Source organism: Dermacentor andersoni, chromosome 7, assembly GCF_023375885.2.
Source record: "Dermacentor andersoni chromosome 7, qqDerAnde1_hic_scaffold, whole genome shotgun sequence".
NCBI classification, from domain to species: Eukaryota; Metazoa; Arthropoda; class Arachnida; order Ixodida; family Ixodidae; genus Dermacentor; species Dermacentor andersoni.
Window position 1 is genome coordinate 135290278 of NC_092820.1, and position 16118 is coordinate 135306395.

Consider the following 16118-nt stretch of genomic DNA (forward strand, 5'->3'; position numbering starts at 1 on the left):
CATGCAATTAAAAATAAATCATCTCACAGCGCTAGCTGCCACGCGAGAACGATGGGAGAATCTGGTACAGTCTCCTTTCATAGGGAAATTCTTGCTTTGCAATACGACACATTCTCAAGCACCGCATGCGCTTTCTTTTACTAGAGAACTAGTACGGAGCATACACGCGTCTTTGGCTCAATAGGTAAAGCATCAGACGTGACGCCGAAGAAACCGCGGTTTGCAAAATCTGACAATGCACAATCCGACGAGCAATATTTCTCACAGGATAGCCAACGTAGGGCGTGGTGGTCAGTATTTACGGACCAAATGACCCCAGGCGAAACATTGCTATGGCTTAAGGGAGCACGACGAACTCCCGTTCGATAATGGAGCAGTTGCGCTTGGTAGTTGAGAGCAGAAGGCTAGCTTAAACCAGAACGCACAGGCATGAAATGCGCCGATCCTATGACGAGAAGCAGATCTCGGTGGGTGCATACGGGTCAAAATCAGCTCAAATCAAAATGGTCGTGAGGACTTTACTGAATGTTGGGAAGGCTTCGGACTGTTGTTGCCTCCATGAGAAATAGCCATTGTTCATCAAAATCTCAGTGAGCGAACGAGATGCGTTGGCGCAATCTTGAATGAAGCCTCAAAATTACGCGGATTAGCCAATAAAGCTCCGCACTACCTCAACCGAGAATAGTGACTGGGAAGTATTGAACCACGTGAACTTTGTCCGGGTAAGGTTGAATACCATAGGCTTTGACAAGGTTTCGGAGAACGGTACTTCACGGCGGCGGAAACGACAGTGGCGAAATGCTGAAGATGGCTACCAATTGTTGGGGTAAGAACTATTACGTCCTTCCATTGCAAAAAGTAATTTACCGCATCAAACCTGGCATAAGGCTGCCCATCATTCGCTCGAACGTCGCAGGTGGAGTTCCGAGACAGAAGAACATAACTCTGAATGGGCAAAGCCCACCCGATGTAGCAAAGGCGGCCTTCTCAAGGTGCTTCTAATCAACAGCAATCTAGATGCCAGTAGGCTGCAAGGCAAAAGATACACGCCCTTTTTGTTAACCACATTAACCTCACCCAGACAAACTTGGCGCTGCGCAATACTTCCCAGTTCCATTCTTCGTTGAGGAAGTATGGAACTTTATTGGCTTGTGCTCATACTTTCGTGACTATCTTCAAATTTTTGCTGACACCGCTCGCCCTTTTATTGAGCTTTTGAAGAGTTTACAGCGCGCACAAACGGGGACGACGTTTGGCTTTGTTAACTTTCCCATTGCCTGTTTTGACTTACCTAGTGGTGAGGGCAGCACATGCCTGACTTTCAACTTCATCATCTCCACATATCATCCTCCATTGTACATCTTCATCTGTACATATCCTCACCAGCAGCACAGCTTGATGCTCGCGGTAGCACATGACCTCGACTGGAATAAAGCGGTTCCTCACAAGTTATGGCCAGGTTACTTCATGGTTACTTCATGGTTAGGAAGAGAATTGCCGGGGGCATCTAGTTGTATGAGGCGCTGACGACAAGAGATAGAAGTGGACGCGGAAGATGAGAAGTCCCACCCCAATATGAGTTTGTGAGTACACTCACGAAATACCGCCAAAATTATGTGGTCACGAATTCCATATGTGGACACCCGAACCGTAGACTGCGCGATTCGCCGAATAATAGCGTTGGTAGCTGGACGAAGAGAAGGGCCAGAGTCAGGCGTGGTCTCTTTTCGGAGGCTGGAACAAAAGTCAGCACGAATAATCGAAATGGCAGTGCCTGTATAAACGAGAGCTTCGACGTATACACCTGCTGCAAACACTGACAAAAAGTTGGATGATCGCTCCGGAGTAATTGTAGGCGGTGCAGTGGATGCAGTTTCCCCTAATAAAACTGCGCCGATGAGTTTTCCGAGAGGGCGTTCGTGACGTGAGAAGCGGGCCGTAAAGGCGGCACCGAACGACGAGGTGGAGACTGCGACCTGCGGCGAGATTCACAAGAACTCACAGGCATAGCAGAAGGGTAGGAAGCAGAAGGTGACCGGTGATAAGAGGAGCGGTAAGACGTGCGCTGATAGACAAATGCTAGATCAACGCTTATACGTTCCTCAGGAGCGTAGCCATGTTGCTCATCCTGTTTACGCTGATGTACCCTCGGTAGCCACAGTAGTAGCAAATGGGCCTGCCGGGATGCGGATCATGGCAACGCTGTACACGCACTGGTGGTGACAGTAAAGCCATTGGAGTGTGGTCTCCTGGTGTAAGCGAAGGGGCGGTGAAGGCTGGAGAGAGCGCCGCAACGTCGGTATACGTTGGTACCTGATGAGAGCAAGGGCAGTCAAAGCATGGCAGACGCGATGCGGACGTGACCTCTTGCCAAATGCTGGCGCGTAAGCCGGTCGATGGATAAGGGACGATACTTTGCGGAGCGCAGGAAGAACACCGCCCGTAAAGCTCTTCACGGACGATGCCGCGGATAAGCGTGCGCAAGTCCATGGTCGATGGGGGACGAATGTCGGAGGTATCGGTGCGTAGCCGAAGGGCCTGGAGCTCCTCAAGTCGTTGGCACGTAGTTATGACATCCTGGATGGCAGCAGGATTTTGCGTGGCAAGGGCATTGAAGGCGACGGTGTTTATGCCTTTAATTATGTAGCGGATTCGGTCGCTCTGGGACATTGTGTACCTCTTTGAATAAAGTACCAGTTGCAGTATCAGCGCTGTGGCCTGTTGTTCATTACTCTGTCCCAGTCTGTGTGCTCAGTTAACCCTTTGAGATGCTTTACCAACTAGCCCACCAAGCCATCCTTGTAAGCTTTTAAAGAACTATGCCACTTTCTTATTGGGACAGGCTGGAGTTAACGCAAAACTTACCCGTCATGCTTGCTTAGTGGCTACGGCGTTGCGCTGTCAAGCATAAAGTCACGGAACCAAATCCCAGCAGCTGCGGCCACATTTCTATGGGTATGAAATGCAGAAACGCCAGTGTACGGTGTCTTGGGTGTATATTAAAGAACCCCGGGGGAGCAGAATTATTCGGGAGCCTCGCATATGGCGTGCTTCGCAATATGGTCGTGGTTCTGGCACGTAAAATGTCAGGATGACAACAGAGGACTTCATGGCCGGGTCATTGATGCGGCGTCGCCTCCAGGAGCTGCATCGACTAGTTTTCTTGTGAGAAGAACGTCATGGAGAAAGAGGAAGAGCGGCATGCCTGCGGAGAACGAGATGTACGGCTGCGGGGCTATGGTGGCGGGCTGGTTCGAAAGTTCGTGCTTGCGTCGCTAGTATTCGCCGTCGGAGGACACGCAGAGAAACGGTGAGGGCGTGGTTTTGAGTGGTTATGCGAGAAGCTCCACCTAGGTGACGATGACCAATGGCTGCAGCAGTGACGAGTTATGCCGAATGCGCAGCAATTGAAACCAGTCACCCTGTCCGCCTCATGTTCTCCAATCGGCCGGCTTACCAAGGCCAGTTACAGAGAGAGAAAGCTAAAAACAGTGGTTCCGCGGCCCTTAGTAACGGTAGCATCTTGATTGTGGCAAACAGACGGAATGCCGAAATTCGCCACCTATTGTCGAACAGCGGCTTGTACATGCGACGTGAAAATTTTCATATTGGAAATGTTTATGCGGGGTGGCTCGAGTCGGGGTTTGGTTCTCGCGATGAATTATCCACGTCATATTTGGCTGAGAAGACCGATGAGCTTGCACATGGTTGGTCTTCACACAAAGATGTCACAGCCGTATTGGCAGTCTGCTTAACTGCTGCGTAAAGCAACAGCTCTTTACCTGTTCGAATTTTTAACACTGATGAATGCCTTTATTGAGCAACAGTTCTTACAGATGAGCAAAGTTCAAGGCCTCATCTCCAATTTCCTCTAAGATATGACGAACCATGGCGTCTGGTTTATTTGGTCGATTTTACGGCAGAGACCGAACACTTAATAAGTATACCCAATGAAACTTTCTGCGGACGTTTGAGCGCAGGGAGAAAGCTACTTTATTTTTTTGCTGCTATCTGGCCACCAACGGTCTTCCCTAAGAGTACCTGAAGCATGTTTTGCAAACATTCCAGTGCCTGATGTCATCTTTGTGCGTGTTTTACCAGACTCGTGGTGGGCCTCATACGTAAAATATGACTGTGGCTAACATTAGCATTTCACCCCACCATTTATGACTGCGTACGCGCCTTTACAAGGAAATCTCGTCATTAATGTTACTTTCATCGCTGTCGAACCGGACTCTCGTGGCTTGGACAACACGACATATTTAAGAGCCTGCTGCGCTGGAGGTGGCCTATTGGTCCTCATGGCATCGTGGCCGTCGGTCATTGTGGTAAGTCATACGTGGCGTCCGCTGCGGAGCTCCGTGTGTGTAGCCTGCTCGTCTACTAAATGATGTGACGCGGAAACCTGAACAATTGAAATTTATGAACGCAGGAGCGAACGACGCAGAAGGCTGAAGCTGACACCTTCAAACATATTGATGGAAGCGCCAGCCGTAACCCCCCAACATCATCCTCATTGTGACTATGTGAAGAAGTACACACAAAGTACCGAGTGCAGGAGCAGACGACATTGCGGCCGGCCTCAACAAGAGGAAAAGAAAGACGAGGGAGGCTCGTGCAGCGCATGAAAAAGGGGCTCGCGCAACGGGGATGGTTGGAACGCCGGCCCGACTAGGGCCGCCGGGCCTACGGAACCCACATCTACCGGTGAGGTTCACCTGACCGAGCGTCCGTCTTCGGGACAGGGAACGCCTCGGGTCGTTGCACGGCACGAGACCCCGGAACGGCCTGCTGCAGCCTCGAACCCGCATCTACGCGCGAGGTTCGGGAGAGCGAGCGTCCGTCGTCGAGACGAGGAGCGCCTCGGGTCGTTGCCTTGCACGAGGCCTCAGGTCGGCCTGCCGGCATCGTGGAACCCGCTTCCACGCGCGAGGTTCGGGTGGCCGGGCGACCGAGTGGCCTGTTCTCGTCTACGGAGCTGTGGGCCGTCCACCTTTTCCTGCCCCGTGCTGCTGCGTCTGCTATTCCGCGCCGGTCATCACTCGACGAACAAGTGTTCCACCTCAAGGACTCTACGTGTCACCACACTCCGGACTTAGCCGCAACCTCGTGAGACTACATTTTTTTTTCTATTTACGAACAACCTTGTATGTGTGGGTCTAGCTTAAGATATTTTTCTTGTCTACGTGCCGTCTAATATAATTGTGGGTGTGCTCATCTTGCACCGTCGCCTCCATCTTCCTCCCGTCACACGCTTTGCAACGTGACGGTCCTAACAACATCTCATATCTGGCGTCCGCGACAGGACTGCTCTTACGCTATAGAGAAGAGCAGCACATTGCATATGCGTGTCTGACGGGTGAGGATGGAGACAGACAAGCTTACGGCAATTGGAAAAGAACTGGGGTTGACCGGCCAGGCACTAAAACAATGGGTAGACGAAGAGCGCGCACGCGAAAGGGAAGCGCGTGAAGCACGTCTGGCTGAACGCAATGCAGCAAAAGAAGCTGATGCCGAAGCGCTAGCTAGATTAAAGGCAGAAAGGGAAGTCCTCGAGCTCAAGTTAAAGTTGAGGGAGTTAGATGCGACAGCGGGTAGCATGACTGCTGGGCAGCTTACAGAGAGTGTGCACGCAAATGCTACCGAGAGCTACCAAAGTCCTCACAAACTAATTCCACCATTTAATGAAGAACGCGATGAGTTGGATGCATACATTCAACGATTTGAGCGCGTCGCAACGAGCCAGGGCTGGCCACAAGACAAATGGGCCCTATCGCTAAGCCTCTGTTTGACAGGAGTAGCTCTGAGTGTTGTCGGCAGAATGGCACCGGATCATGCCATGGACTATGCGACACTAAAACAGACGCTTTTGCAACGCTTCAGGCTCACGGAGGAAGGCTACCGAAGGAAGTTTCGGTCGGCGAAACCCGATAATTCCGAAACTGGTAGACAGTTTGCCGGTCGTCTACTGGGATATTTCGATCACTGGCAAGAAATGGCCAATATGGACCGGACATACGATGCTCTGCGGGACAAGATTGTCTCAGAACAGTTTCTGATGACTTGCCATGAGAAAATGGCAGTCTTTTTGAGAGAAAGGAACTGTCAGGGACTTGACAAACTAGCGGAAGCTACTGATCATTACCTGGAGGCGCAAGGGTTAGTCAACCTTGGCAAAGGTAAAAACGAGAGAGAACATACCAAGCCACCAGGTCAAGCTCGAACTCCTGAGCGACAAGAAGAGAAGGAAAGACCACGCTGCTTTCTTTGTGGTAAACGCGGTCACAGAGCTGCTGATTGCTGGACCAATACGAAGGGTACAAATACAAATACGTCTGTCTGTGGAAAGTGCCGCCGCACTGGGCACAAGACAAGTGACTGCCCCAGAACACCCAACAGTACTGAGAAGGCTTCGTGCTCGATGCAACAAGTAGACATGTCCAAGGCAGTAAACGAAGAGACACAGACCTTGCGTCGAGTTCCCAGAAGTTTGGAATGCGGGAGAACGCAAACGCATAAACGAGACGAGAAGTCTATGCCTACTGCCGAAGGTATGCTTGAAGGACATCCCGCTACTGTCTTGCGAGATACGGGATGCGACTCTATTATTGTCAAAAGGTCCCTCGTACCAGACAGTAAGCTGACAGGAAAAATTTCCTCGGTCTGTCTTCTGGACAGACGATTGTTGAAGCTACCTGAAGCAACCGTGGAGATCGCGTCACCGTTCTTCACAGGCAAGACTAGAGTTTTATGCATGGACAATCCCTTATATCATGTTGTCCTGGGAAATGTGAAAGGCGTACGGAATGCCTCCAATCCTGACAATGAATGAAAAAGACATCTTTTTACACCGAGCGCTGTGGATGATTGCTTTAGAGCAGAAGGTGGAAACGGTTCTACTAATGAATCCATCTCTGTTGACATTTTATCATCGGCTGCTAGTGAAACAAGGCGCAAGTCGGAAGTGGCAGCGACAACCAGACAGACAAGATCAGGTTCGCATTCGTTACGAGTACCGGCTATAAACCCCCTAGACATCAGCCCAATCGACTTGAGAACCAGGCAAAGGGAGGACAGCAGTCTGCGTAAGTGCTTTGAAGCAGTGGACAAAGAGATGAAGACTAGGTTTGCCGACGTCCAATTCTTTGTAAAGGAGGGAATTCTTTACCGAAAATACACACTGCGGTCAAAGAAACAAATGGAACAGCTTGTCGTGCCCAGAAGCCTTCGTAACTTTGTGATGAAAATGGCTCACGAAGGAATCCTTGCCGGACATCAAGGAATAAAGAGAACCACAGACCGTGTGAGCGAAGAGTTCTACTGGCCTGGATTCCAATCAGACATCACGCGATTTGTTAAATCGTGCGATACGTGCCAGAGGACTTTTCCCAAACATTTAATAGGTCGAGTACCATTGGGAAATACACCCGTCATTGATACCCCGTTTAAGAGAGTTGCCATTGACATTGTGGGACCATTAACTCCCATGTCAGAGAAAGGGAATAAGTACGTGTTGACAATGGTCGATATGGCAACGCGGTATCCTGACGCGGTGGCACTGCCTAGCATTGAAACAGAAAAAATAGCTGAGGCACTTCTAGAGATGTTCTCTCGTGTGGGAGTCCCACAGGAGATAATCAGTGACAGAGGCACATCATTCTCGTCACGCCTGATGAAGGAGCTAAGCCGTCTTCTCTCTTTCACGCAATTGCCAACAACTCCATATCATCCGATGGCAAATGGCCTTGTGGAGAGGTTCAACGGCACCCTTAAACAAATGATAAGACGGATGTGTCAAGAGAGCCCGAAAAAATGGGACCGGTACTTGGTACCCTTGCTTTTTGCTTATCGCGAAGTCCCTCAGTCAAGCCTGGGTTTTTCACCCTTTGACTTGTTGTATGGCCGTTATGTCAGAGGACCCATGGCGATATTGAAAGAATTATGGACAGGTGATCATATTGATGATGACGCAAAAACTTCATACGGGTATGTAGTTGAGCTACGGAAGCGTCTTGAAGACACTTGTCGTTTAGCCAAGGAGGAGCTTCAAAAAGCAAAACTTGTACAGAAGAAACACTACGACCGGAAGGCCAGACCACGTCATTTAGCTGTTGGAGACAAGGTCTTGCTACTGCTGCCTTCGGACAACAACAAATTGATTCTTACGTGGAAAGGGCCATTCACTGTACTTGAGAGGAGAAATGACGTCGATTACGTTATTGACCTCGGGACAAGGACGACACTGTTCCACATAAATCTACTGAAAAAGTATGAGGAACGACTCCCTTTATCACCGCCATTAACGAAAGCTTCAGCTGCTTGTCAGACTGATGACACCAAAAATGATCATGCGTACCGTTTGAAGGAAAAGAATTGGCAGCCGACAGGAGTCCATCGGCATCGCTCTCTCATGGGGTTTTAAACACGGTGTTTCGAAGGCATGAACTTCAAACCGGTGTAACTTGAATGTCGAACAAACATTTCCTGGCATGTTAGTCTCGTGGATTTTTTTTTTTACCCTCTATCGTGGTGTTGTGTCTTGTTAATGTAGTCATCATGCCGAGTGTGCGGTGCTCGGAACGCTAGCGTTGTAGTAATTTTTATGTGTACTCTTACATACCGAGTGTGCGGTGCTCGAAACTGTAGCACTGTGGTAATTTTTATGTGTACTCAAACGTACCGAGTGTGTGGTGCTCGGATCTGTGGTGCAGTGGTAATGCCCTTGTGGTGCGTGTGTGCTACGGTGGACCCGCAGATATCAAGTACCCTCAAGTTCTTTGAACGAAAGAACTTTCTTAAGTAGGGGGTGATTGTGAAGAAGTACACACAAAGTACCGAGTGCAGGAGCAGACGACATTGCGGCCGGCCTCAACAAGAGGAAAAGAAAGACGAGGGAGGCTCGTGCAGCGCATGAAAAAGGGGCTCGCGCAACGGGGATGGTTGGAACGCCGGCACGACTAGGGCCGCCGGGCCTACGGAACCCAAATCTACCGGTGAGGTTCACCTGACCGAGCGTCCGTCTTCGGGACAGGGAACGCCTCGGGTCGTTGCACGGCACGAGACCCCGGAACGGCCTGCTGCAGCCTCGAACCCGCATCTACGCGCGAGGTTCGGGAGAGCGAGCGTCCGTCGTCGAGACGAGGAGCGCCTCGGGTCGTTGCCTTGCACGAGGCCTCAGGTCGGCCTGCCGGCATCGTGGAACCCGCTTCCACGCGCGAGGTTCGGGTGGCCGGGCGACCGAGTGGCCTGTTCTCGTCCACGGAGCTGTGGGCCGTCCACCTTTTCCTGCCCCGTGCTGCTGCGTCTGCTATTCCGCGCCGGTCATCACTCGACGAACAAGTGTTCCACCTCAAGGACTCTACGTGTCACCACACTCCGGACTTAACCGCAACCTCGTGAGACTACATTTTTTTTTCTATTTACGAACAACCTTGTATGTGTGGGTCTAGCTTAAGATATTTTTCTTGTCTACGTGCCGTCTAATATAATTGTGTGTGTGCTCATCTTGCACCGTCTCCTCCATCTTCCTCCCGTCACACGCTTTGCAACGTGACGGTCCTAACAACATCACAGACTAGTGTAGTATTTTAAATCTAATTCGCCACTACAACATTACTGAGGCTGCGGCTGTGACTAATTCGCGAGACTGTAATTGCCGTTCAACGATTCTATCTCTCAACCATAGCAACAGTAAAAAAATTATAGTACAACCCATTAAATGAATAAATGTAGCCGTCTACACTTTATGCATCTTGTTCTGCCTGTGTATCCGGAACCCTATCTAGTTTCAAACGCACACATTCTGCAACAGTGGACTAGTTTGCATACCCAGCGTCACATGCACAATTGCACGTACAAAATGGCTCACGTTGTCTACTCTGCCGTATAACCAGCAACACATGTGTAGCTGCACAAATTCAGCAGCCCAGCTTATCTATTATTCCAGTTGCTCATGTCTCGTTGCACATACCCAATGTGCCAAGTTGTCTTACCTAGATTTGTCTGCTCAAGCACAAATCCATAGTCACATACACAGCTGAGCATACCCGGTGCCACATACCCAGTGGTACGCATACTCAGCTGCCCAAGTTTGCGTTAAATACATTGCAGATACACGTACTACGGACATAACGAAATGCACCTGAAGTTTCCAATGAGTGATATCGCATAAAAAAATAAATAAACGTATATTTGTATTTTCTTTACCAGTGCGGACTACAGTCACTCAAGAGAAACATACAAATTTGAGCAACGTTCTATGCTGCAATTTGTCGCTCACTCTAAAAACCCCGCTAAATGCTTGTCAAGTCAAGTGGAAGAAACATTGCTGCTATTTTGGGACTTTCAGAGTTGAACGACCTCTCATACAGATAGGAAACGCTCGGTAGGGTCAGAGCCGCCGGCACTCGCTACACAACCTTTCTGCACCAACGAACTGCTAATACAGTGGCCAGCTGCGTCGCTTTCGTGTTGCTCCGTGCGGAAGAAGAAGAGGGGAATAATTTCATAGCACGAACAAAATTTAAGTACAGGTTTTACAGAGCACGCAAGCACCGGTGGCTCCACTATATCCTGAGGCTATATCACAATCGCCAAGGCTGGAGTAAAAACTGAGCAACCTGTGACTACACCTGCTTCACGGACCACTTTCTTGCTTAAAGCCTTCTGTTACAGGTACGTACTTATGGTTTGGACTCTAGTAAAATACGACTTATTGATATCAGATACAAAATGTCTCGCAGGCGACTTACGTTATACTATACCCAAGACCTGTTTGCGTACGTTAACTAGCTATATTTTCGGTAAATATTTGCACATCTTGTTCTTGCAACTGTGTTTTCCCTTTGGCGGATCTTATTCATTCGCTCTAGCGGGACCTACTAATATCCTAACCGGAAATTATTCCAAAGGTTTAACTGCCACATCAATTTGCCTATATTGACTGAACTCTCCGTGTTCAACAAAAAAGGCCTCAATCGTGCCCCTCTGCTTCCCGAAGCTATGTGCACTTTATGAAGAACTTTGAGTGTTCATGTGCTGGATTACATTACACGTGCACTTCCTTTCTGTTTCTCGGTCTCTTTCTTTTATTTCATTTCCGTTTTGCTTCCGTCGACTTTCATTCTTATACCCTTACCGCAGCATAGATATCAAGCTAGCTTTATCCTGGCTTCACTCTATTTCCCTTGCTCTCTTTTTTCTCTTTTGCCTTTTCTGTAATATTTATTTCCTCATTATTTTGAGTTTTCTTTATACGGCAGAACAATTAGTATCCAATGTATCCTCTACCTCTACCTCGCGTTATCCCCCCTTTTACAACACAACAGACGGCATTACATAACCAAGCATTACACCGAAGGGGCCGTTTCTGGTATATGTTGTACAACGCTAAAACACAACATAAATCACTAAAATCACTAAGAATAAAAAAGAAATGCCAGGACACTTAAACTTTCTTCTGAGTTGGGAATTCGAAAGCGTTGATGTCGAAATGAACGCTATTGAGCGGTACTTAGAGGTGTTGATGGATGAGCGGAAAAACTTTATTAAGCGATCGGGTCTGTACTCATCTAGAGCCCAGGGCCATCGCACAGCCCTCCCATTACGCGCATGTGTCCAGGCTACGCAAGGCCATGGTACTGGCACCCCAGTTCACGCAGCGAAGTTACGTGTCCGGGTCCTGCGATGCAGGGAGGGCCTCTCATTTTTTCTATTTGCCAATGGTGGGCTGTCTCTGCAAGGGAGGATCGGCAGGGCAGCCGAAGATGATGTGGTCTAAGGTGGCGTGTCTCTCTCCAGAGAGAGTGCAGTCTGGGAAAATGGGACGAAAGTGGGATAGAAGCTGAGGGGTAAAAGTTCGGGTATGGAGTCGCCTCCACAGAATTCGTTTGGAGGAGGATAGTCGGGGATCGGGAGGGGTGTAAAGTCGACGGGAAAGACGTGTTTGTTGGGTAAGTTAAGAAAACTTGTGTGCCCACTCCTTCGAGGAATCACTGCTAGGGTCGCCATTTGCCAGGCTAACAAGTTCCTGGGCTATGCTATCGGCGGCCTCATTTCCGGGGTTGCGAAAATTAGCCGCCACCCACGTCAGCTATATATGCCTATCAGAACAGAGGTAGCAAATTCTAAATATTTGCCACGGGGGGGGGGGGGGGGTGAATGCCCCTGCAGGTAAACAGTTGCTGCTTTGGTGTCGCTAACTATGTAAGCCACATTGGTTTGGGTGATTTCTACAGCAATAATAGCTTCCTCTGCTTTTTCCGCGGTACAAAGGGTGTCTGAAATAGGTGAGTGGGTGGAGGGATTCTTTATAATAAGCCGCAACTACCTAATGGTCTGGACCACATGCGGGGTCCACGTTGTGGTGTCGGGACCACATGCGAAGTGCCCCATTCGTTATGGGGAGCTTTGGCTCACAATACGCGGCGGGATTGATGGTGTTCTTGGTGGACGTTCTAAGGCAGGGGTTTGTTGATAGGCGCCGCGCGCATGGTGCGATGAATAGAGAATAAGTCTACAGCTCCTGCGCGGCATAGGAATTCTGAGTCCAGTAAATCCCGTCCTGATTCCGTTCCAGCCAGGCGAAGGTACTGTGTTTGTCGATATGCCTCTATAAGTTCATGTATAGTGTTCTGCATTCCTGAATTTAAGACCCTGTCAGTACTAGTGTTCGTTGGCAGGTTGAGCGCTGCTTTAGTCGCCATGCAATGTTGTGCGTTGATTTTATCTTTGTCCGCACAGGAGAGGTTCAGGTAAGAAGAGACAGAAAGAATGCGACTGAGCACAAAGGCATGTAGCACCTTGAGATTGTCTGCTTCGCCTAAGCCGGCTAGTGAGTTCCAAATGCTTCTAGGATGGACGATGGAGTAAAGCGCTGTCTTAGTGCTTTTAGGGTACTATTGTTTGTCCTCGTGTCCTCTAAGTACAGTCCAAAAAGGCGGAGGGTGGATGTTTGTGGTATGGGAGTGTCATGCACATGATGGGGGTCATAAGGACTACGCTGCGGCCGGAGTATCAGGACTGCTGACGGTGAGGTAGCATTCAAGGCCAATGCTTGCCGCATGGGTAGCTATAGCTGTGGCTGCTTCATGCAGGGTCCATTCTATATCGTCATCCGAGCCGTATGTGGTCCCAAGCGTGAGACGCGGCTTAGAGCCTTGGCTAGGGCAATGACGGTAATATTAGAGAGGAATACGGATAACACCGGGCCTTGCGGGGTGTCAATGTTACCAAAAGTGAAGGAGGAGGTTTTATATCATCTTTGTGCAGGGAGGTGGTCCGTCCGTTGAGGAAGGCGCGGACGCAAGTCTTAGGTCCTAACTGCAGCTCTTAGATGCTCTGCAGAATGTCAGTGTTCTTAACTTTCTCAAATGCTTTAGTGAGACCTACTGCCGGGATTGCTCTGGCGTCGTGTATCATGTGATTGAGGGTGGCGTGTGAAATCTCCAGCAGAGCGTCCTGTGCCGAGAGATCTACTCGAAACGCTACCATGTTGTGGAGATATAGCCTGTGGTATTCCATGCGTTGGGCGTGACGGATCAGGATGCCATGCTCCAACGGTTTGCCCAGGAACGAAGGTAGAGAGATGGCATGAAGATTTTAGGCATGAATGGGCTGATTGGGTACAGGAAGGAAAGTTATTTTTCCATGCTTCCATTCAGCAGGTAGCTCCCTCGTTTCCCAGCACGCATTGGAGTACTCAGTCAGAAGGCACAAGGATCAGTACTCTAGCTTTCTGAGCATGACATTGCTGATGTGGTAATCTGCAGCAATTGAGTTTCGGAGCTTAATCAGTGCTGATCTGACTTCAAGCTGCCTAATAGGGGCATCGAGGGAAGGTTGATCGGGGCGTATGTAGACCCGATAAGATATTGCTTGGCCCACTTCGAGTTATCAACTTCGCGTGGGCAAGCGAGTGAGTGGAGACGCCTGGGGGGTTTTCATTTGGTCTTACCGAGGCGCCGTTAGAGAAGCACGCGAGAGTTCGCGCGGCCAAGCTACACGCGGATAACGCAGGCTTCCGAGAGCGAGGGCGACGTGGCGTCGCGGCAATGCCCTCTCCCTTCACGCAACATCTGGCGCGCTAAAGCATAAGCAGGTGTCCCCTTTCGCGCGTTCTGCTACGCTCAGTCGTGCTCGTGACCTGGCGTCGCAGCGAACGGGAATTTACCGGCCGTTTCGCTATTTCTTCTATTATAGGAGAAACACGGGTTGATGACGAAAAAGTTTGGCGTACAATATGCTTTCCTTTGAAAGCGCGTTGAGAGAGGAAACACCAGTGCAAAATTATCTATTTTCTCTTCAAATGCCTTTCTCTGCTTCGATAAAGAGTGGTTCAGATCCCGTTTAAAACATGGATATACATGTATTATGAACAATTCGTGCGCGGGCCTTACGACTAGCTTGTTGGCCTCCGCGTTCTATTTCTTCCTTCGCACTTTTCTGACGAACTGAAACGAACTCGCCCACTCCGGCATCTCATTAATATTTGGTTTTGACGACTACAAGCAATCGGATTTCCAAAGGGCACAATGACCTAGCATGGCAATAGAAATGTTCGTTTTGCAATGTATCATCGGCCCCACATTTTCGCAACAATAAATTTCTGAGTAGGAGCCCCTTCTATAGCCTCTAATAATGTTTCTGTCATTCAATCGTAAAATGCCTGCGTGATTTTTTCATACACGTATATTTTATCGCTTAGTAACATATACATTAAGCCTCGGTGGTGGGATCGTGAGTAGGGCGATAGTTATTCGTATGAAGTGCCGACTTTGTGTCTATAATAGACTTGTTTTCTCCTTCAATTTTCCCCTAACTGCCAAATTACACAAACCCACTGCGTCTATCGTGTTGTCAGTCAGTTCCTAACACTCCTACTCCGCTTCATAATGCTTTTGCAAAATTTCGGCTCCCTGTTTTAGCGTTTTTAATGCAAAGCTTTCTTTGCCTGCTACCAAGCTATTCGTGTGGATATGTTTCTTGCCGAGTATACATGCAGATTCCTCACGAGGTAGATAAATCAACTCATATACCCACCTATACTGGCCACACGAGCAAACCCCTTACCGAATAGGTTTTCTACGTAACGACGTGATGAAACAACAAACGATACCAGAATATCCTGCCTGGAATTTAAAAAAAAAAGCCTGACAGAACTCATCTGCGATGGCTATCCGAGCACCTCTGCGAATGCGCAAAACGCAGCAAGGGTGAAGCGTTGGGCTGCAGCTGGTTCCTCTTTCGTGATTTGCACTGCGCACGCTGTGCTTTCTGGCGGCACCACCATGACGTCTGTACATGCCCAGTGGTACAAGCACGATGACACAAGTTGGCATCAAATGGGTTCGTTGAAGACTGGACGTAGCCATGCGAACCACCCACATTTGTAGTCTGCACACCTTCGGGATTGATTCGTATTTTTAGTAGGGTAGCTAGGCAGCCAGAAGGAAAACTTGTCTGGTTATGCCAAGCATAATATTCACATTATTATCCATGTGTTACCACACAACTACTTTATTAAAGCGAAAACTTGTTTTATCTACCTTCACGGCGACTGCTTTGGCCACTCGTGTCAATTTCTCGCCGCGTACTCCGGGACAATAGGGAAACACTATTCTGAAAACCAAGGCACTCATAGCGGCAAGGTAATAGTAAAGTGGGCCATTCTTATATATAGTGTCATTAAAAATTACCTGATCCCACAGTCTCTAATCCGCGGTGGCATGAGTCAGTTGCATGTGAGAGCATGCATATAATGGGGCATAAGTAGAGAAGCTATGAGAGTTGAAGTTCATATTGTTTATCTTAAGTCACCTAAGTTTTAAGGGAACAGGGTAGGCAAAGCTTCCGAAAAAAATCGATTGTTTTTTTGTAATTTAAAATCTCTATTCGTTCCTTAACATGGCCCAGTGTTTCATTTGCGCGCACGCGAAATATTTACCTTAAGATCAACATTTTTCGAAACCTAGGCAGCATCCAGCCACGCCCCCTTTGACACATGCTCGGTATCTGTGCCTCCCCTAAACTGAAGAAATTTTTATCTTCACCGCCTATTTTTGTCACGTTTAGCGGAATGGCTGACACTCATCTGGCAACAGTGAAAACCTAGCTAGCAT

The 16118-nt window shown here is 48.9% G+C and overlaps 2 protein-coding genes across 3 annotated transcripts in view; one reads left to right on the plus strand and one right to left on the minus strand.

Annotated features, from left to right (window-relative positions):
• LOC129385601 (probable chitinase 2) overlaps positions 1–16118 on the minus strand; it is a 198438-nt gene that overhangs the window by 147416 nt on the left and 34904 nt on the right. The window lies entirely within an intron of this gene.
• LOC126534580 (sulfotransferase 1A1-like) overlaps positions 9589–16118 on the plus strand; it is a 51267-nt gene continuing 44737 nt past the window's right edge. Inside the window, exon 1 of the mRNA XM_055072353.2 lies at positions 9589–10674. The gene's annotated coding sequence lies outside the window, so the exon portion shown is untranslated. The remainder of the gene's footprint in view (positions 10675–16118) is intronic.